The sequence below is a fragment of the Diceros bicornis genome, chromosome 17 (genome assembly GCF_020826845.1).
Source record: "Diceros bicornis minor isolate mBicDic1 chromosome 17, mDicBic1.mat.cur, whole genome shotgun sequence".
NCBI lineage: Eukaryota > Metazoa > Chordata > Mammalia > Perissodactyla > Rhinocerotidae > Diceros > Diceros bicornis.
Window position 1 is genome coordinate 756,540 of NC_080756.1, and position 22,547 is coordinate 779,086.

The following is a 22,547-nucleotide window of genomic DNA, read 5'->3' on the forward strand; positions in this document are numbered from 1 at the left end:
TAGTCTCTGTCATTGAAGTAAATAAGATGGTTTTGGGGTAATTGGTGGATAATATTCCCAATACCACTGAGCAAGCATCACCCTTTATCAATAAAACAATGCAATGGTCCCATTGCTCGTGTTCTTAGGTTGTGTAATCCGGGCCACAGTCCCCAATTTGTGGAGGTGTCAGAGTTTAAATGCATGCTGAGGCTGACACCCTGTTTTAGACTATTGTCCCCCTCAAGTTTAAAGTCACAATAGGAGGATCCACATTAAAACTACAAATCAGTAGTTAAATGGCTGTTATTGCATTTCTGCCCCAAAATATAATCAAATATGTTGACTTTTAAGGCTGTGATAATTCAATGAAACTATGTTTGCATTTTGGCAACCTCTCTATGCACCAAATGTAATTAAATTTTACAAGATTTTCTTCCTTTTCTTTGTTTTTATCTACTACATATATGACATTTTACTTGGTATTGAGAATCAAAGATCCACTCATTGGCGCTTTCAACTAGCGTAGATGGAGTATTCATTATGACCCAGTCTTCACTTGGGGTATCTAGAAAAAGAGACAAATGGAATGGAGTCTCTGGTTTTGCTTGAGAAATGTCTGGGGGGACATGTCAGTAATTCAATAAAAATCATAAATTGAGACACAAGATGAGCTCTTATTAAGAGAAAATATGTGGGTCATTTGGTCTCCTGAAATACTTGAAGAAATTTTCTGCATTTACATGAGTAACAGATGTTTTGAGGGTGAGAGCCATGTACTCCATCTATTCAGTGAGGATAAATGATATTAACGATGTCATTGTATCTGGATATGCTTGTGCGAACGCCAGGGCTCATAGGAGATACTTCCTCTAGTGACCGTCACATACCCACCATCATCAACTCTCAAAGTCGCTGTGAATTACAGTTCAAGAGGTTTGTTCTATCTTGTAATGTCATGTACTGTCTAGTTAATTTAATATTATGGAGGATAAAAGGCATCAGTGAGGAATTCTGACAGGTGGTTGTGGTTTGGAGATTCCTGGAGAAGCCGTGCTTTTTCTTTTGAGAGATGATTACATGGAGGTGACAGACGATTTTGCTGCATCCGCCTCCCCTAACATCTCTTGATCTGGTCTTAACTGTGCTGTGGTGTGGCTAGCTTACAACAACGATTGCTAGTGCTAATGTTTCCTATAATCCACTTACTTATGCACAGGGTGATTTAGTAGGAAAACCAGGGCGGTGAAGTTCTTTTTAAATAACTCAATAATGTTCAGCTTACTCAAAAAGCAGAAGGTCAGCATTCGATCAAGTATCAGCTGGTTTGAAGGTTCTTTCCATCCAGAAAAGAGATTTAAGAATGGAGTGTAGATGATGAAAGGGAGGTATTCTGGCAGCTAAGTGACTTCGATGGGGTAAGTGATGTGTGTTTGTGTGGCTGGGGTGTAAATGTGTTTATATATATATTTACATTTATATATTTACACACACACAGACTGTATTGCTTGAAGAATATCGCAGTGGTACCAAAGAATTATTTGGTGGCTTAAATTATACCCAGATGAGTTGTGTTAATGAATAACAGTTTCCTGGATTAGGGGAATTATTGGGATGTTTTTCAGCCAGAGTAAAAAGCCACTCCCAACTTCCAAGTTGTATGTGTAACTTTTAAGGCTTCCTAGCTCGGAGGGAGAGATCGCTTTTTTATCCTCCTGTACTTCTTTCCCTCCCTTGTTCCTGACTCCTTCAGACAATGAGTTTTAAAATGAGAAATCTGACAGTGACATGAAAGATGCCTGTGTCCTTCCTGCTTCCCTGATTCCCAATTGCCTCCACAAATCATTTTATAAAAGCATTTGTCCACGAATGAATTTTTTTTCCTTTTTCTCCTTTCTTTTATAATCAGGAAAATGTGTAGTTTATTTATTCCAAGGAGAAGACAGCACAATTAGAATGTTTATCCCAAAGAATGCTAATTATGTTCTAGAAGCTCAATTAAGAAGCTGTTATTAGGATTTCTATACAAATGCAATACAGAAGGAATATGAATGTCCCCCCAAAAAACCAAACAACAAATGGCTTTAACCAAATGTGTGCTGGTAATTCCACAGATGTATGTCAGGCCACCAGGCCACAACACCAGGAAGGAGGTAACCCAGGGGTGTGAATGTAAATGGTAGGCTGGGGGCCAGCCCAGTGGCATAGTGGTTAAGTTCACGCACTCTGCTTTGGCGACCTGGGGTTCGCAGGTCCGGATCCTGGGCGTGGACCTACACGCCACTCATCAAGCCATGCTGTGGTGGCGTCCCACATACAAAATAGAGGAAGATGGGCACAGACGTTAGCTCAGCAACAATCTTCCTCAAGCGAAAAAAAGAGGAAGGTTGGCAACAGATGTTAGCTCAGGGCCAAATCTTCTTACCAAAAAAAAAGAAGAAAATGGTAGAGTGGAATCAGCTACAGGCTCTTCCACTTCAGCAAGTTCAGCAGAGGTTGCTGAGTGGAGAATATTCTAGCCTGGGCAAAATCTGAGAAAACTGGGGACTAGGAAGGCTTTGGAATATAATGGGTGGAAAGATTATGGCTTACTCCACAGGATGGACTTGAAGGAAGGAAAATAAAAGGGAGAAAAAGAAGGAGAAGGGATAGGAAGAAGAGGAGAGAAGAGGACAAGGAGGAAGGAGAGGGGAGGGGAGGGGACAGAAGGGAGAGAAGAGAGGGAGGGAGGAAGGCAAGGAGGAGGGTTTGCTTTGGAGAAGTATTGTAAATTTTCCCAACAGAAAATTTAACTTTATGAGTTACATTTTATTGAAGTTAATGATAATGTTAATCTTCATCCTCTGAAAATACACTCATTGATTGCTAGATGTTAATGTTGGACCCAGAGGGTAAGAGGTAAAAGATCCATGATGGCCATTCCACAGATAATAAAAAATGAATTACAGTGTCAGGTTTTATTTTATTTTTAAGAAAGTCTAGAAAAAGAAATTCTGTAATCTACTTCAGAGATTTTATTAAGTTTTGCTCTTTTCTTAACCTAAATGCTTCGTGCTAAACTATGGGATCTTCTTATATAACCACCTTTCTTTTTGTCCCAACATTTGCATTCCAGAAAGCTTTGTGCTCAGGTTCTCCAGACAGTGCTGTGCTCCTGCAAACAGTCTCGAGGCACAGACTCCACTTGGGAGCGTGCGTCCTGACAGTCAGCTCGCCATCTGTTCCCTCTCCATTTCTAGCTCCTAAAGCAGCAAGGGGGATGCTGGGACGTGTTCTGGAAACACTCGAGGTCAAGCTTAGGCAACGTCCCTGTGGTCCAGCTGGACCCCTCAGTACATCTGCTTGTTTTGGATCATTTATACCCAACATTAGGATGACTGAAGTCTTAAGAGAACTGGGTTAATTGATTACCATACTAATTAGACGTGGAATATCCTCATATACAGAGAATAATTTAATAATACTTTTGTTTTGACTCCAAAAATAATGTACTTTCACAGAGTTTCAGAACATTTAGAAATATAGAGAAAAAAACAGGAAATAAAAATAATCCTTCACTATTACATGACAAAGTTATCTTGATATATGTATCTATATAGTCTTTTATATATATGGGTGTGGATGATTTTTTGCAAAAATATGGAATCTCCATACATAAGGTTTTGTAGGATTTTTTTATTTAGTTTATATTAAGGACACTTTTTCATGTCATTAATTATCTTTATATAGCATCATTTTTAACAGCTGCTAAAAATTCCATTGGTTAATAAATTTTACATTTTTATGTATTGAGTTATATTCCCAACACATTCAATGATTTAAGGCAGCTAATTCTGAGAAGGAGAAACAAATGTTGAATCTCTCAAATAAAATGTTCTTTTCGTTGCAACTGTCTAATTAATATTATTGAGAGATTTCAGGGAGTTTATCTTAAGGAGAACTACTTTCTTTATGAACCCTACTCTGTATAATTGTCTCATAGGATCTATTTTTTTCCTACTTGGCCAACTTATGTATGTTCCATAGATCTTCAGTCTTTTTTTTTTTTTTGTGAGGAAGATCAGCCCTGAGCTAACATCCATGCTAATCCTCCTCTTTTTGCTGAGGAAGACTGGCTCTGAGCTAACATCTATTGCCAATCTTCCTTTTTTTTTTCCCCAAAGCCCCAGTAGATAGTTGTATGTCATAGTTGCACATCCTTCTAGTTGCTGTATGTGGGACGTGGCCTCAGCATGGCCGGACAAGTGGTGCATTGGTTCGTGCCCGGGATCCGAACCTGAGCCGCCAGTAGTGGAGCGCATGCACTTAACCGCTAAGCCACGGGGCTGGCCCAGACCTTCAGTCTTAAGAAAGGGAAATATTTAAAGCAGCCAAAGAAGTTAGCAGGACAGAAGAAGTGGATGTTCTGTTAAGAGCATATAAAATATTTTTTTCAAGACTTTTCACTAAGAAAGATGGAAAGTGCTGTGTCTCTTTATGTTGGAGCCTAAAAACTCTTTTTTTCAATTCAAAATTTCCACAATAATATAAAACAAATTGGGATCTTTTCTTTGGAGCAAATGTTTACCTGTCAGGTCTCTCTCTACAAATTGCCCTCTGGTTTTCCAGTTCTAAGAACTTCTCTCACAGGCTCTGCATGTGACTTTGTCCCTTTTTCTTTATCTATTTCTCTCTAATCGTAAATACTTATAAATCATGCTTAGTTTTTGGGGGGGGAGGTTATTTGTTTGTTTGTTTGTTTGTTCTTACTATACAATCCTTTACTTTAAAATCTAACTGCTAGTGGATGATCATGTCGGGCCTTCTGGGCATCTGGCCCTGCCCGTGCTCGATGGGACTGGCCCCATTTAGCAAATGCCTTAGTTTTCTCAACATGATCCCTATAACTCAGATGGGAGACACAATTTCTTCCTTTCTCTTGTTTTAGGAAAACCTAGGAGCTTAAAGTCTCCGGAAAGTTCTCTCCCTGGGCAAAGTTATGAAGCTTACACATTGGTAACTTTACGTTTAGTAACTGAGCCCCACAGCTGCGGCTTCAGACCTCGGTAACCACACGGCCACCCAGGTATCAAAGGTTCTTCATCTTCTGTCCTTTCATCTTTTCTCTTCCCAAACCACATGTTTCTGTGAGCCAGGACTGCTCTGGCAAATCCCACTTCTAACACCGCAGTGTAAAGGGGAAATCCCTCTGTGTTTCTCCTCTACTCTCTACATTCTTGACTCTCATACTGCACTTATGGCATTTCTGGTCACCAAATGTGAAGAGAGAGCAGGTTTCCCACACCACACAGTTCTGTGACACCAGCTGCGGGTCCTACAATTTAATTCAGTTCTGACACTGTATACCTGGAGACAGCATCAGATCCCGCGGGTGAAGGGCACAGTCCCACAAGACCGCCCTCATCCAGAGACCAGTCTCAAGTCCAGGTTGCTGCCTGTGCTTCTGACTCACTAGCTGTAAATCAGAGGTTCCTGCAACCTCCTTCTCAGGTTTGATAATTTGCTGGAGTGGCTCACAGAACTCAGGATAAGATTTTACTTACTAGGTTATTATAAAAAGATATGACTCAGGAGCAGGCAGATGAAAAAGATGCATAGGGCAAGGCATGTGGGAAAGGGCAAGTAGCTTCCGTGCCCTCTCCAGGAGCACCACCCTCCCAGCACCTCCACGTCTTCAGCACCCTGGGAGCTCTCTGAACCTTATTCTTTTGGGTTTGGGTTTTTATGGAGACTTCATTACATAGGCATGATTGATTAAATCATTGGCCATTGGAGATTGATTCAACCTCCATCCCCTGTCCCCTCCCCAGAGCTGGGGGTGGAACTGAAGGTTCTGTCCCTCTAATCACTTCGTTGGTTCCCCTGACAACTTGCCTCCATCCTTAAGGGGTTTCCAAAAGTCACTTTATTAACATAAACTTAGGTGTAGTTAAAAGGGATTGTTATGAATAACAGAAGATACCCATTTCAACTTTGCGACTCTGAAGTTATTCTAGGAACTGGGAGCAAAACTAAGCAGTATAACCAAAGATGCCCCTGTAGCTCTTATTTAGGAACCTATAGGGTTTTAGGAGCTCTATGCCAGGAACTGTGAATGAAGACCAAACTATTTTTTCTTATTATAAATCACAGTATCATATCTCTGTCATATCATATCATTGTCTTTTCATAAAGAAAATTGGTCATAATCTTGCACTTTAAACATTTTCCAAATTTTGTTTTTGGAGTATGAAATTACAATCTAGCCACTGTCATATCCCAAGCAGTTTCTTTCCTCCCCTGTCTGCTTTATTGGGACCATGTGAGTCCAGGAAGATAAGTCAAGAGGACATCATCAACTTCACATGCCTGCCAATTTAGCCTATGTTTTCATATGATTTAGTCTTTTAACTGAAACAATAAGTTAGCAACAGGTAACTTTACAGAAAAAAGAAGAAAAAGACCCACTTTTGAGGGATAGGCCAAACATTCACAGACAGTTGCTACGATTGCAGGAAGAGCTGTGTTTGTGAGAGCTGTCTGCCCTCCTCTCTGGAAATGACAGCCATGTGATGCGAATCTCGAGGGAGCCTGGGAGCCTGAGAGCAGTGAGGACATGCATGGAGACAGTCCGGGCTGGGAGCCTGTCTTATGCCAAGATTTCCTGGACTGCATTTATTTATGTCATCCAAACAATTATGGTTAATATCTTGGAGTTCTGCATGTGTCTGTGTGTCTGTAGTTCAAAAGCCCCCTGATTATCTCATGATCCTGTTACTGACCTAGTGAAGCTGCATTGTTTAAGAATTTGATTGTTTTTCCTGCCCAAAAACATGGCCACTAGAATTAGGTGTTTAACCAGAACAAGTACATGTTGGTTCTTTGTGCTTTAAGCCATTAAGTTGCTTTCGCTCTTTTTTTTAGAACTGGTCTGTTTTTTAAATAAGAAATATTGAGCAGCAAATAGCAAAATCTGTATTGAACAGGCCACTAGGCAAATTCTTTGAATGTAGGCTTTTAAAAATCAGCAATCATTTTTTATGGACAAATGAATTAAAAAATTTCTTCATGTGTGACAAGCGATGGTATCATCTATATTCTTAACTATAATTTTTAGTTATAAGATCAAATGGACAAAATCAAGTCTATGTCAAGCTGTATTATGAAAAATAGCCAAGTTACAGGCAACCAACACATTTTTGGTGAGCAGCTAGTATAAGTAAGTCATGGAGACTGGAGAAGATGTAAGTAATATCTGTAGGAACTAAGAATAAGTAGGGCAACTGGATTCTCAAACACACAAAAGTTTTGAATGGCCACCTAATCCTCGCTCCTTGAAACGTGCATTCATTCAAAATATTATTGAGTGCCTCCTGCGTGCGTCCTAGGCGGTGAAGCAGACTCCAGGATACAGGGGTGTCAGGATGAACAAGGCCATTGTGGCTACGCAGCTCACATGCTGACAGGAGAAAGACAATAAAATAAGTGAACAACTGAACACAGTCATTTCAGACGGTGGTAGGTGCAGTGAAGAAGAAGGTTGAAGGTCTGTGTCAGGGAGAAAGTGGTGGGGATGATGTTGTATTGGATATTGAGGGATTCTGTGGGATGTTCAGGGATCCTTAGGGACTGAATCAAGGTGTAGCTCCTAAATGGAAGCCATGTGGTAGAAGAGTAACTTTGGAGCCAGCAGCACTGCGTTGGAACCCCAAATCAGGTCCTTACTGAGCGTGTTTTTTTAGTGACTTCTCTGTATTTCAGTTTCATCATTTGTAAAAAAGTGATACTAATAATACCCATCCTATGGAATTGTTGTGGGAACTGAATGAGATAAAGCATCTTAGCATAGCAAAGATCTGACATAGTAAGATCCTGATAAAAATTGGCTGCTATTATTAGCATTCTATGGAACAGTGGAAAAGATGTCTTTCTAGTCTTAGAACCAAGAATACTTGTATTTCTCCTGAGTCACTGGTTGGCTTATAATTATATTTTTTAAATGCTGTGAATCACGTTTCCCTCTTTCTCTTGATTGCTGAAAAGCTGAGAGCCAAGTTCGTGGTCTGCCTCCATCAAATGTAGAGAACTTTACTGAAGGCCTTATTTATTTTGTGAACTAACCTCATTTTGGCTGGATGTTTTCTTTTCTTCACTCATTTTCCTTCCAGTTGAATTTCCTCATTCCTTACTTTTTATTCAATTTTATTTTGTGTTATATGCATTTTGTAAGCTGCCATAAGTCCTTTCTGTAGCATATTCTGTCTAAACAAATAGTCACAAGAACAAAATAGCCATCGGTATGGACAGGCCAAGTCTGATTGCTCCAGAGCAGGAAATCCCTTAACAGGGAGAATCTGTTTACCCATCAAGTTTGAAAAAATAAGAAAATATAGCTGCTATGAAAGAATCGTAATGTGTGTAATGATCTGTTTGGTTCACTGCTCAGCAGGCCCCACCTCAGCCCATCCCAGGGCCAGGGACCACTCTCCATCCCACCGTGAGCATTGACGACTGGGACGGATGGTTTCAGAAGGAGACATCCAGTCCACATGCCTGTTCTGCCACTGACTCCCTGCGAGATCTTGGGCAAGTCAGTGAATGTTTCTGAGTCTTTATTTCTTCATTTTAGTGGGAGTTGTCATAGCTCACCCGGCTACCTCCTCTGATTCTTCCTGGGGCCCGGGAATGTGTTCTGTAAAGCCTAACACGTCGCGATGTCAGCTATCACTAGTGCAGTGACGGTGGTGATGATGATGATGATCAGCAGGACTGTCAATTTTGTTGCTGAGCTACTCTGATCTTGGGGTAAAATCCCAGCATTGCAATGGGCTTCTTGCCTTGGCGTAGAGGTCTAGGAGGTACTTCAATCTGGAGGTTAAGCCAGCAGCACCCCCGGAGCTGCACATCACGTAGCCCACACAGCCACACGGTGGCCTTGACTGAAAATCCTGCTTATCTCCACTGCTAACAGCTGGGTCTCATCACCATCTTCCTTTCCTGAGTATCTGCTTTGTTCAGCTGACCGGCTCTTCCCTTTCTCTGAGCCTGGGGACCTGCTTTCTTACTAGTTTTCTCTGAACTCGGATCTCTCCGCCAGCCCCACCTCTTTCTGCTGTCAGCTTTTTGTGTTGCCATGGGCATCTTCTGCTGAAACACCTGCCTGCTGCTCTTGGCTGCTGGAAGTCTAACCATCTTCCCATCAGCCAGGATGTGCTAACACCTGCTCCCGGACACATGCCTTCTCTTCACCTAAGATTTTCTGAGTAAAATAATATATTGTATAATATATTATATAAAATATATACTATTTAAATAATAACATATAATAAATATAATATATATTTAACATATAATGAATAAATAATAAATATATAATAAATATAATATGTGTATATATAAAATAATATGATATATTAATAATATATAATAATGTATTTATGTAATAAATATATAATATATAATAAATATAATATTTATATATAATATGTGAAAATATAGTAATATATAAAATAATATATTTCAGAAGTAAAATAATGTATTTATTGCCTTTAGGATCTTAACATTAGCTGTTAGATTCTGTTAGTAGCTGTTAGTGGCTTCTGTTACAATGAATAATTTTATTTTTTTAGAGATATTATTAATCCAAATACAGAATAATTTATTGATAACCTAGTAATTTATTAATAACCTAATAAATTATTAGGTTATTCTGCAGAAAATAATAATAATTTATTAGGTAAGTTCAGGTAATAAGGGCTCCATGCACATACACGCACATGCCAAGTAACTGGTTTACCTTTATAATTATGTAGGGATGTAAATCTTCTTAATTGGTATTACACATTTCTCTATTTTAAATACATATGTAGATTTTTTTATTGTTGTTTTAAAAATCGGGTCACATTTACTCTATAACTTTTCTTAATAATGATAGGTCATGGATATATCTTGGAGTCTTTAGATATAAACTTGACTCATTTCTTGTAAATAGCCGCATAACTTTCAAGTTTATGTACCACACTTTCTTAAACTATTCCTCAGGTTCAATATCCATCCAGGTTGTCTGCAGTTTTCTTTCTGTGTGTCTATGTCTTGTATTTGCCACAATAAAGTTGCTGCAATAAACACCTTTTACATACACTCTTGGAGGATGAAGAACATATGTGTATGTGTATATGTATATATACATACATGAGTATATGTAATAATATGTAATATACACATATATACATACACGTGCATGTACATATGTAATATATACATAAATATGTGTTGTTTGTTCATTTATGTATTTTATATATATGAAGGAATCCGAATTTTCAAGAGAGGGATTATTTATCCTGAGTATTTTATAAACATATTACCAAATTATCATTTTCCACACGGTTGTAGACATGCACGCCGCCGCCCCAGGAGTGTGCGGAGGTGCCTGGTTGACTCAGAGTCTCTCCAGCAGCTGTTGGTGGTGGTTCTTTTTAATTTTTGCTGACCAAGGGAGTGAAAATTATTGCAGTCAGCCCTTCATATCCGTGAGTTCCGCGTCTGCGGACTCAGTCAATGGCAGACCAAAAGGCCTGTGATGTTTGCCTCTGTCCTGAACACGTACAGACTTTTCTTCTTGTCATTATTCCCTGAACAGTGCAGTAGAACAACTACTTACATAGCGTTTACGTTGTACTATGCATTACAAGTAATCTAAAGACGACTTACAGTATAGGGGAGGATGTGCGTAGGTTATACGCAAATACTACTAAGGGACTTGAGCGTCTGCAGATTTCGGTACCCGAGGGGGTCCTGGAACCAGTCCTGGCGGATGCCCAGGGTCCTGTCTTCACGTGTGCATTTCCACAACTGTGAGGAAGACGGAGTCTCTCTCTCGTGTGTCGCTTGTCTTGATTCCTCTCATGCACGTTGCTTACTCTCCTCTTGTATATCAGGTTGATTATCTCATGACCACTTATAACCTCAAGTCTCCAGCGTAGAAAAGGATGACTTCCATCACAACACACTGACCATCTCCACAGCGACACACTCTGTGCTGGTCTCGCTCTCCCTGCGTCCTGCCACCACATTGCGCGATTTTACAGACCCTGGTCTTTGTGGCATCCTAAATGCCGGTGTTTGGGAACATTTATTTTCTCTCCTTCCTCCCCCTGAACGTGTCCCTGGTGTATTCTCGTGGTAAAACTCTAGCCTGGACAAATGACCCCAGTAGAATGCAGTGGAGACAGCCCCCGGAAGGAGGGAGAACAGATGGAGAGTGTGGCCTTGCACACCCAGCACGCTCCCAGGGAATCTAGCCTTTGTCAAAGGATTCCATGTTCCACGGATTCACGCGTAGTGAGAAAATCCTTCGTCTCTGTTAAGGGCTTTTTCATCCATCATTTAAATTCCTTTTGCTTTGGTTTTAGAGTCAACAAAGCTGACTTCTGTTCAGGGCTGGGCCTCTCATCCAGCTTAACTTCCGGTGAACATCTCCAATAAAATGGGTTTTAAAAATCCTGGTTCCTGTGCAGTTGTTTCTCACTGTGAATGAAATCACTAGACCCCCGGATTCCCCGGCATCTTGATCAGCAGGGTTCCGTCTCACCCGGGCAGGACAAGAGGGAGCCAGTCTCGGTGCCCAGTTCCAGACCCTGGCAGCCTGGTCAGCGGGCCACACTGTGGAGTCTGGCTTGTTCCAACCCCTCGAGCTCCACATTCATACAAGCACCAGTGGAGGGAGTGGTCTGACACGCCACCTGTCCCACTCAATCATTCTGCAGATAAGCCCAGAAATATGAGGCTGAAAGCTCCTCAGGGACCAAAGAATCCTGAATCAGATCATCTGAGTCTCAATTCTTCTCATGAAAACTTAGGATGTTAACATCTGCCCGGTTTCCGTCACAAGAATTTTAGTGAGGATCAAAAGAGTCAGTGTATGTGAAAACACTTTGAAATGTGCATGTTACACACAAATGTCAGGTCTCACAAAATTGTTTTCAAGTTCAGTGTTGTGTCTCTCCGGTAGGAACATCAGAATCTCTGGATGGATTGTGGCTGCCGCCATCTATCCACTTACTGCAAACAGACCCTCTACCAAACCCATTTATTCAGAGATTTCATTGTCATGCCTCTATTCTTGTCTTAAGAAGCATCAGGATGTCCCTGCCATCCTTCTTTGAAAAACACTTGAGATGGGCCATGCGTCACAGGCCAGGATCCCAACTCGGGCAGACCCTCTCCAGCATCTACACACAGAACACACCTGTCTTCATGTGCACGAACACACCTGTCTCCATGTGCACGAACACACCTGTCTTCATGTGCATGGAACACGCCTGTCTTCATGTGCACGAACACACCTGTCTTCATGTGCATGGAACACGCCTGTCTTCATGTGCACGAACACACCTGTCTTCATGTGCATGGAACACGCCTGTCTTCATGTGTATGAACACACCTGTCTTCATGAAGCCTCTTTTATGTGCCAGTATATGATCTTCGATAGACATGAGTGTGACTAATTTTACAAACACGAAATAAAAGCTGTATCTGAACCTAAGTTCCACTTACATCTGTATTTTAAATGACCTTTAAAAAAGTAAAATAGACTTTTAAAAAAAAATTCAATATCACTCCAGTTGTTTCTGTTTATGGTCTTTATGAGAAACTATATGAGTGCAGAGTTAAAAAATAAGATTATTAAATTTATTTCCATTGTTTTTTGTTCAGAAAGATGGTTTTTAAAAATAGGCTCAAAAGAGCCACTCTGAAGGTCAGTATGTCACCTCTCTAAACTCTTGTGGCCATCTCCACTGACCATCATGGTTCTCCTCTTGGGAATGAGGCCGGGCTGTGATCTGAGGTGACGAGAGATCCCTGCTCGAAAGTGTCTGCTCCAGCAGCCTGTCAGCCTCGGCCCGAACCATCAGGGGATAAGCTACTCTCGTGATGGCACTGAATTCCCAGGACATCTGGGCTGAGTGGAGTCTGAGGTCCACAACACTCAGGTGCTGGAGCCGGAGGTCCACGGCGCTCGGGGCGCGGGAGTCGGAGGTCCACAACACTGGGGTGCAGGAGATCCCCTCATGCGATGTTTCGGGTGTTGCCCACAAAGGGTTCTTTGTGCAGCATGGCTGATTGATCCTGGCATGACTGCATGTTGCTGTTCATGAGGGGCTTGTCCTGAGGGAGCGAAGGAGTCTTCAGACCAACAGTTTCGCCCACAAAGAGCACGAGTAATCTAGGCCTGACACAGCCGTCACGCAGAGCGAGGCCAGGCAGGGGCTGACCCGAGCGGTCAGTGCAGAGGCAGGGTGGACGCCCGGAGGCAGGAGTGAGAGTGAGGGGGTGAAGTGGGCACGGCTCTGAGGACAGACAACTCCTAGACGCTGCTTTTCTCTCAGGCTGAGTGTGCTGCTGTTCAGTTTTTTGGCAAAGTGTCCGTTAGACACAGCCATCTCGTGACTGAAGTCAGCCCACAGATGAGCCTGTTGGCCTGAGGGGTTTGAAGGGCATCGAAGGGAAGTGCATTCAAGTGGGGCCTGCAGCCCCTGGACACGGCCCACCACGGGCAGATCCCTCTGCCCTACCCCTCGGGTTTCCTGCCCGGCTCCTGAAATTGTCTGAGTTTGTGCCCTTGGTTTTGGTTTCCAGAGTCCCCTGAGCCTCTGTATCCCAAGTGTCACTTATATTTTTAATCTATTCCAAAATATGTTCATGTCCTTCACCAGTTTTTTTCAGGATCAAATCTGTGGATTCATGCCACTTTACGTATCCTCTGCTCAGTTAAGGCAACAACACTGTGAAAACCTTGGTGCAAATGTCCCTGCTGCGTCTTTGTGACACCTGAAGATGTGAATGCCCAAAGCACACAGTCTGAGGCCGAGATGATTGAGCCCCCTTCAGCAGGCGTTTAACTCTGCAAGTATTAGACCCGGTAGCTGTCAGGATGGCTTAAGGAAAGTGGGCTTTTTCAGAAGGCTCTCGTTCTCCTGACATTCTGGTGACAGGAGGTTCTGTTGTAAATGTCCCATTTTCAGTGTCGGAAGCATCTGATGCCCCCCTGTCTTTGAGGGAACAGGGCATGGAGATCAGACTTAAAGCTTTTCCCTGTTGTCCTTCCCGCTGAGCTGCTAATTTACTGAGGCTTCGTAGGAAACTTAATCATTTGATAAAGGCAAATCTAGAGAAAAAGGGTGGCAATGAAGGAATGACAAAAACAGCAATTACTAGCACTTACTGGTTTCCCAGTGACCACAAGGCCCTGTGGTAGCAGATTTCCACCCCTCCACCCCATAACTCCCTGTGGTCTTCTCATTCCCATTTTACAGGCAATTTCGTTGAGGCTCAGGGACGTCGTCACACAGAAAGTGTCTCACTTGCTTTTAATGATGGTGTTCTTTCCACCATGTGGCTCTGCATCCCCTCTCATCTGTGGGCTTTGGTAAGGTCTGTTCTGGATGGAGATGATTGACAGCTAGCTTCCTGGGCTCCCAGCAAGAGGAGAATTGTTCCCGCAGGGAAAGTCGAGGGCCTTCCATCTAGTAGACAGCAGGTCCCCTCGGGGCCTGAAAGTCATGGCCTGCATCTGGAGATAAAATCTCCTCTCTACCTCTCCCTCTCTCTGGACCAGAGGAGGATGCTTGACTCTGGGAAGTTCTGTTGTTGTATTGGTTCCTGTGGCTGCTGCAACAAGCTACCATAAATGTACTGGTGTAGCACAGCATAGATTTGTCTTGTAATTCTGAGGTCAGAAGTCCAACATCAGTCTCACTGGGCTAAAGTCAACGTGTCCACAGAACTAGCTCCTCTGGAGGCTGAGGGGAAAGACAGGGTCCCTGCCTGTCCCCGCTTCTAGAGGCCACCTGCATTCCTGGCTCCTTGCCCCCCTGTAGCAGTGGCATCCTTCTGACCTATCCATCCGTCATCACACCCTCTTCTCTCCGTGACTCCAACTCTCCTGCCCCCTTCTTGTAATAACTCTTATGATTACATTTGGCCCACCTGGAAAATCCAGGATAATCTCCCATCTCAAGATACTTAGTCACATTTGCAAAAAATCCTTTTGCCTTGTAAAGGAACGTTCATAGGCTCCAGGGATCAAGACAGGGACATCTTTGGGGGCCTGTTATTCAGCCTACTACAGCCGCTGATGCTGGTGATTTCTCCACTGGTAAGGACACCCACTCTGGGCAGCTCAGGACTGCCCAGCCTCTCCTGGAACACAGCATCCAGAGTTTCCTCATGTACCTCCTCAAGCAAGCATAAGTCGCAAGGACGATTTGTGCTCCTCGCACGCAAACAGGGCTTGCAGTTAGGTAGACCTCAAGCTGGATGCAGATCCCGATATATTTTGAAAAGCCCTCAGTGCATTTTTTCTTAAGTTGGAAATTTTACACAAAAATTCGCATTTCAAGTATTTCTTTAAGAATTGGGAGATCTGGCATCACGGTGCCGTGAATCATGGCGTCCCCCTTAGACAGAATGTGTGCTCTCCCACTCACCGTAGTTCCTGCCGCTGTCTGATGATGAGTTACACCTGACTTGTGGCACTCATTTATTTTAACTACTTGGACCCCGTAGTTTAAGTGTCTGGGTTTACAATCGTGATTTTAAAGCCACAGCGTTCACATGCATATTAGAGAACATTTGTTCAGTAATTTGGGTGGGGACAGTAGCTTTCTCTCTATATGCCAGCAAACTGTGCGCTCATCCCCTGGTATCCAGGCAGAGCAGAGAATGGGCCTGGTCATCCAGCGTCATCATAACATTTGCAGGTTGGTTGGATCTTCCCGTCTTTCTTCAGCCTCACTCTCAGCCTTTGATTCGACACTGGGCCAAGCTTTCCCAGTCACCATCTTAATATTCATCCCTTTCACTGGAGGCAAAATTTCTACCTGTCACTTAGGAAAGTGGCCATCCTTTCCCTCTTCCCAGCACTGTCTCATAAGTATATCAGTTCCTTAAAGCTTAGAATCTATTCCAAGTAAAGATTTTCATCATCTTTATGTCCACAGTGTCAGAGAGCGGCCAGCATATAGTGGGTGATTGATAAATATTTGCTGGATGAAAGAATAAATGATGATAATTACAATGATATTGATAATGATAGCGGACATGTATGAGAACTTAGTTATGGATGAATGTTCTATCTTTGAATGAGGTAGGAATGGTGATCCCGATAGACACCGGTTCAGTGTGAAGTCCTGCCCTCCCACAAGCCCTGGAAAGGCAACCCCATTGAGCATGTGACCCTCAGTTCCTGCCCACACCTAATGGAACCCAGAAAGATTCCTAACCAAGGCCACTCTATTCTTAGCTGACCAGGAGCCTGTGACACGGCCTGTTGTGAGGGACACTCCCAAGAAATAAGCCTCACCCTTTACAGTTTCCCTTTTGAAAACTCAGACCTAGAGAAGCAGTCTGTCTCGAGTGGGCTGTGGATGCTTGAGCAAATGGGCCATGCTAGGGATTAGGGACTGGCTCCCAGTCTGGCCACACACAAGATGATTACACAGAAATAATGCAGCTGCTGAGAGACAGAAGAGAACCTAAGTTCCTGATTTTCTGGCACCCAGTTACAATTTAAATAAGGCTTGGCTATTTTTGGGTTGCTATGAAGTTACCATTTGTATTGTAGGGGAAGAAAACTTTTCCCTTCTTCCCTTCTAGGTTCTTTGACTGGTCTAATAATTAAATTGACATAAAACAGATTAATGGGAGAAAAACAAATTTAATTTCATATGTACAGGATCCCATTAAAATATGAGACTCAAAGAAGTGACAAAATTTTAGACAAAGAAACAATACATTTGTGAAGAATTGAGAAGACAAAGAAGTTTGGGCTTGAAGTAGTAAATTGGTAAAGAAGTAACAAGGTTTATTTATATAGGCTTCTCGGCCCTAAATTCCCTGTCTCTGGTGGTAAGGGTGTCTTTCTTCCTCCTGCTGCAGGTTGGGTACCGTTCCCATGGGAGATTTATTTCCTGTTTTCAGGGGGACGAAGGAGGGTCACAGTGTCCTTCTGGTACCAGCTGTTTCTCAAGTAATTTTATTTCAAAATGACATATTTTGGGATGGCATATTCTGCTCCCCTTCAGTATCCTTACAGCTTTTCTCCTCTGCCTTTAACTCAGAGAGGCTATTCTTTATCATTAAAAAACTTGCCTGGAACATTGCCCTAACCAAGACCTAGCCCAACAGCAGAATCTAATGAAAGAGGGTGGTGCAGTGGCCATGTTGCCCGAGTGAGGAATCAAGGAGTCCATGAGTTATGACGGCTCCGGGCACTGTAGACTCCCAGCGAGTCATTCTGGACAGAATCGGGACTCAGCAGTTTTAAGCATTGAATGTTTTCCAGCGTGTGAATGTTTCTGAGTCCTTCAAGCCTGAATGGAAAAAAAAATAATGAAAATACCTGGGAAATATTTCACCCTGTTATGGAGTGAGAAGAAATGATAGCTATTGGTTCATTAGAATCACTGGACTGAAAAGGATGTCAATTAAACAAAAGAAACTATTAAAATTTAATTGGGCATTTTAGCAATCACCTTGCTAACTTTGAAAAGATTGCATTCTTAGTTCTAGATATGCTTCCTGGAATAGCTACCTTCAAAGTGGATATAATCTTTATAGAATAGCCTTGGCATTAATTTTTCACGAGTTAAAAAGCATGCTAGGGGATTAAAGCAGAATAATAGATGTAACGTTACCTAAAGTAGGACACGCATAAATCATTCATGACTTCCTTGCTCATCAGGACTTGGCTTTTTGAATCTTAATTGAAAACTGGTGTGGCTATACTGTTGCAACGAGTAAATTGGTTATTCTGAGAGCAGACAACTTTCATTAGGAAGTTAATTAATTTTAGGAGGCTGAGAGCCTGGCATATTAAACATACTTACACAGTCCTGTTTAGTCACAGGACTTTATTTCATTACAGCCTTCTTCTGGTCAGTGCACATTGCTTGTCTTTTATTTTCATTTGACTGATGCTAGTTCGATACCGTGTAAATTATTTTGACTGTAATTGTATATAAAAGCAAAAGGTGTGGTTAGGCCCCAAGTAGGGAGCTGGGCACCTGGTTGATGAGAAGACAGGCTCTCCAGCAGCCGTGAACCAGACCAGTCCTCAGCCGTCCTGTCTCCAGCTTCTTTTGAGGCTTACTTCCTCACCCGTTGCTATGGTAAACCTGGACACTTTTTGGATCCCAAATGAGATGCTGTTATACAGATAAATTACTTGCTCTTTTCTTTTTTTCTTTTTGATAAATTAAGCAATGGATGGGATGGCTGATACACTTTTTTTGTTCTTAAATTATTTAATTTCTTTAATTTTTACCCTTTGAATTTTCTAACTACCTTAGTTCCCTCCTTTAATACAAATAATTAGGTCTGCTAATTATTGAACACTTAACACTAGTTATACTACCCACGAGTCTGTAGAAGAGACACCATTATCTTCATTTTACAGATGAGGAAACTGAGTCTCATGTATGTCCCCAACAGGTCCCTCATCCAGGGCTGCGAAGCTCGTCAGTGCTGACGGTGGCATCCAAACTTGTGGGGACACAGCATTAAGTGGGCCCTGGAGAATCCTCCTGAGCTCTCATGACTTTCTGCACATGGCTCCACTCCTACCTGGGGATGGTGGACAATCGCCCTGCTTTCTCCACCGCTAGTTGTCAACTTCGTCATGCTGATTGTGGATAGAAAGGTCTGGTCATGAGGAATTTGCCTTGGGCCCACACCCTCTGGCCAGATGTCATTCTGTTTAAAATTTCTCCTTAAAAGAGCATGGCAGTCTGAGGATCACTCCATTCTGAACTTAATTTTACAGCCTGGTTTTGAAATCCAAATTTTATCCCTTAAGAACTGGATTAGGAAGGCAGTAGCCAGTTAAGACCACCTCCGTATGTCCACAGTGCTGTGTGTGGAAGAATCCTCATGCAAAGAAAGAGACTGATGGTCCTTCAGCACAATCATGACCCTTCAGGCAGATGACTCCAGTTCAGGGTGGGGAGAGTGGATACGTCTGCTCACCCAACCCCAGGACCAAACAGAGGTCTCCGTGTGCCCTGAGTGTGGCGACCCAGACCACAGCCCTGACTGTGATCCATCCCCGTCATTCCACAAGGCTTTGGGAAATTTGCACCCATGCCACTGGAATCAATCTCCATAAGGATATTTGTAACAGAAAAGTCCAGCCTTCGTATGCTTTTAAAGATTTCACATGCCCCTTGAGGCAGTTTCTCAAGCTCACCTTTATAGCCACCATATCAAAACTTTTGGGAATTTGAAAATTAAATACATTATCAATTCTAGGAGTGGGAAAGACCACATGTATAACTAATTTTATGGAAACCCACAGCAAAGAAATAGTTTAACCATAATGTTACCAAGCATCCTCAGAGACTGTGCTGAGACCAGTCTTCCTTCCTGGCTGGCGTTTTCTCCCCGTTGGGTAGCTCCCCCTTCCTTCCCTGCTGAGCCAAGGGGAGCTTCTTCTTTGGAACATCCGGATCACTGCTACTTTGCATTAGTCTTGCTCTATTCTAAACCCTATTGCACAGGAGTCCTTCATTTATTCAATAAATATTTATTGATCATTGTTTATGTGCCAAGCTCTGCTTTCAATTCTGGGAATCCAAAATGAAAGGCTCCATTTTTTTCTAGTGGAGGAAGACAATACATGCATACTATTTCAAGGTCTGACAAGTTCTAGAGAAAAATAAAACAGAGCAAGCAAATAGGGTTATGTGGAGACCTGTTTACATGAACCACCAGGGAGGAGGCTTCAGTTCTCCCCGCTGTCCAGCACACACATGGCACACGGTAGAAACTCAATAAATATTCATCACGTTAAATATTTGGTCAGCGCTTGTTGACCAAATGCTCGGTGTCTCGTGGGCCTTAACTTCCCTGACTAGTCTACTTTGTACACACCTCATGCAGAAGGCTGCTTCTAACATTTGTTTTTAAATTCCTGTAAAACACTACATAGAGCTAAGCAAGAAGGAGAACAATGAGTGTTGCTGGTTGGTAACCCCAAATCTGATCATAGGGTTCTCATAGGAAGTGTGAACACACATAAATAAGGCAACTACGTGTGCACAGTAAGTGTAGGCCATGAACCACCAATAGAAGTGTATTTCACATTCATGCAGAAGTTTCCAGAGCATGTAACTAAATATCCATACATGAAAATGGATTTTCTAGGTGCATATATAATTTTAGAAGTGCATATAGACTTTTTGATTTATTCTCAATTGACACAGACTCTGAACTCGTTAGGTTTTAGCTGCACTAACTTGGTCTGTATCAAATAATTAAAGTTATATAAGATCCCATTTAAGAAAACATTTCTTCTAGGAGTCTATTCATGTATGCTTGTCATTATGATGAAAAACTAAAAAAATATTTTGCATAGGAAATATGTATTATGTATCCATTTCCTGCACGTAACTCCATTAATTGGGGTTTGCATTTTCTAAAAGTGGTGTTGCCTGTGCATGATGGCACGCTGGCTTGTAGAATTCAAAAGAGATGCATTCACAGCACGAAAACTCTCACTGTGTCCTTTTTCCAGAAAATGTCCACTATATCTTTTTCCAGAAACTGTCCCAGTGTGGATTTTATGAAAGATCTATAAAAACTATATAAAAGGGAAGAGTTTGAACATAAACCGTGAAGTTAAAAAAAAAATCAATGACTTGAGCAAGTAATAAACACTTTTCAGGATGAGGAAGAAAAAAACAGAAAATGGTTATTGTAACAGCAGGAAAGAAAAAAGAAAATAAATTATGAGTTGAGATCAACCAGAATGTTTCTTAGCACGTGCTTTGTGGTTATCCCTCGAGTAGGTGGTTGAGGAAGGACAGAAACAGGGTGAGTTCCTCGGCTGTGAGGAAGATGACAGATACATTGGGAGAGAAGACTTGCCTGCAAGTCCGTGCTCGCCCAGTGCCAGGTCTTGGTGTGGTGAGTTTTCAGCCCCACTGTCAGCTGGTAAACTTGTTTCTTATTTCTCAGGAAAAAATAGAAGTCATCACAAAGGAACTCACTCTGCTTCCCCACCTGCTCCTTGTGTCTATAAACGTGTCTGGATGTGTGTGTCTCCTCTCTTCCTTTCCCTGAGTCCCAGAGAAAAGATGGCTCTCCCACCCAAGCTAAACCCTGTGGAACTTGCTCATCAGTTACTCCCCTCCCCCCAGAATCTGCAACCTGCCTCTTCACTTACATTTTTCTCTCAGCGCATAAACATATGCTCATGTCATGAAACAAAATAGAACAATGATAACATCAACAACCAGCGTCTCCCTGGACTCCGAGTCCATTGTGTCGACCCTGGGTACATATGAGAATCCCCTGGGATCTCTGCAAAAGGTGCTGACACCTGGGGTCCAACTCAGGTCCAGGGAATCAAAATCTTTGAGTGGTGCAACCCAAGTACTGGGATTTGTAAAAGCTACTCTGCTGGTTTCAGTGCACAGCCAGAGTTGAAAAACATTGGCCTACACGGTCCCCTATCTCATTCTCCTCTCCCCTTAACATCCAATCTTCTGTAACTCTTTATTTCGATTAAATTTCAAAGAATTCACAAATATAACACCTATTGGACAGTAAAGACGTATTTAATGATGGAATTGGCAGCAGTTGGTGAAAGATTGGCTAGCCTGCCATGAATAACTGGTGCTCAAGCCATCAGTGCCATTTATTGAGATAAGAAATACTGGAAGAAAATCAGGTTTGTAGAGGAAGAAATCAATAGTGAAGTTTTAGATGTGCTGAGTTCAAAATGCCCGTAAAACACGTATCTGGAAATACAGGCTGTTAACCGGTATTCAGTTGGATGTATAGGGCTAACGCTCGAGGGGAAGGTCCAGGGAGTCATTCAGTGATAATTGGAGATCAGCAGCAGACCACATCACCCAAAAAGAGTGAGAAGATAGAGGAATCTTTAGGCCACAGGGATCTGACCTGATTGTTTACAGGTGTATCATCCAGCACTGACACAGAGCATGTCCCATAGCAGCTCAGGGTCACAGATAGAGGAAGATAAGCCCAAACAATAATGACAATACAGCACAGAGGTGGGAGGGAAACCAGGAGACAGTGCTGTCATGGAAGCCAAGGAGAAGGCGAAGTTAGGTGACGAGAGGTTTCATGCGCACTTTTGTAACCATCGGAGGTCATTTCTTGAAGATCATAGGTGACCTCAGGGAGAGTTGAAGAGCGGGATGTAGGAAAGCGAAGACATGACTGTAAAAGCCCATTCTGGGAGTCTAGCTTTGAGAGAAGGGATATTGGCAGCCATAGGGACCTAGGGCTGGTAGTGTCAGTGTAAGTTTGAAGGGGCTCACACACGTTCTAATGCAGAATGGAAAGTGACCGAGAGAGGAAGAGATAAAGTTGAATTGAGAGAGGGGCTGGAGCAGCGTTGCTGAGAAGCTGGACCTCTCAGGCACAAGGTCTGTTCCTCCGCAGAGGAAAAGAGGTCGTTCCAATTAGAAACACTATAAGAGACTAAGGAGAGCCGGAAATGGATGACAGGACACCAGCATGTGTGACAGTGGGACTCTAGGGGAGTTATCTCGGCTTTATTA

At 42.4% G+C, this 22,547-nt stretch overlaps 1 protein-coding gene across 1 annotated transcript in view; it reads left to right on the plus strand.

The window, feature by feature from the left end:
• PTPRR (protein tyrosine phosphatase receptor type R) overlaps window positions 1-22,547 on the plus strand; it is a 226,120-nt gene that overhangs the window by 25,359 nt on the left and 178,214 nt on the right. The window lies entirely within an intron of this gene.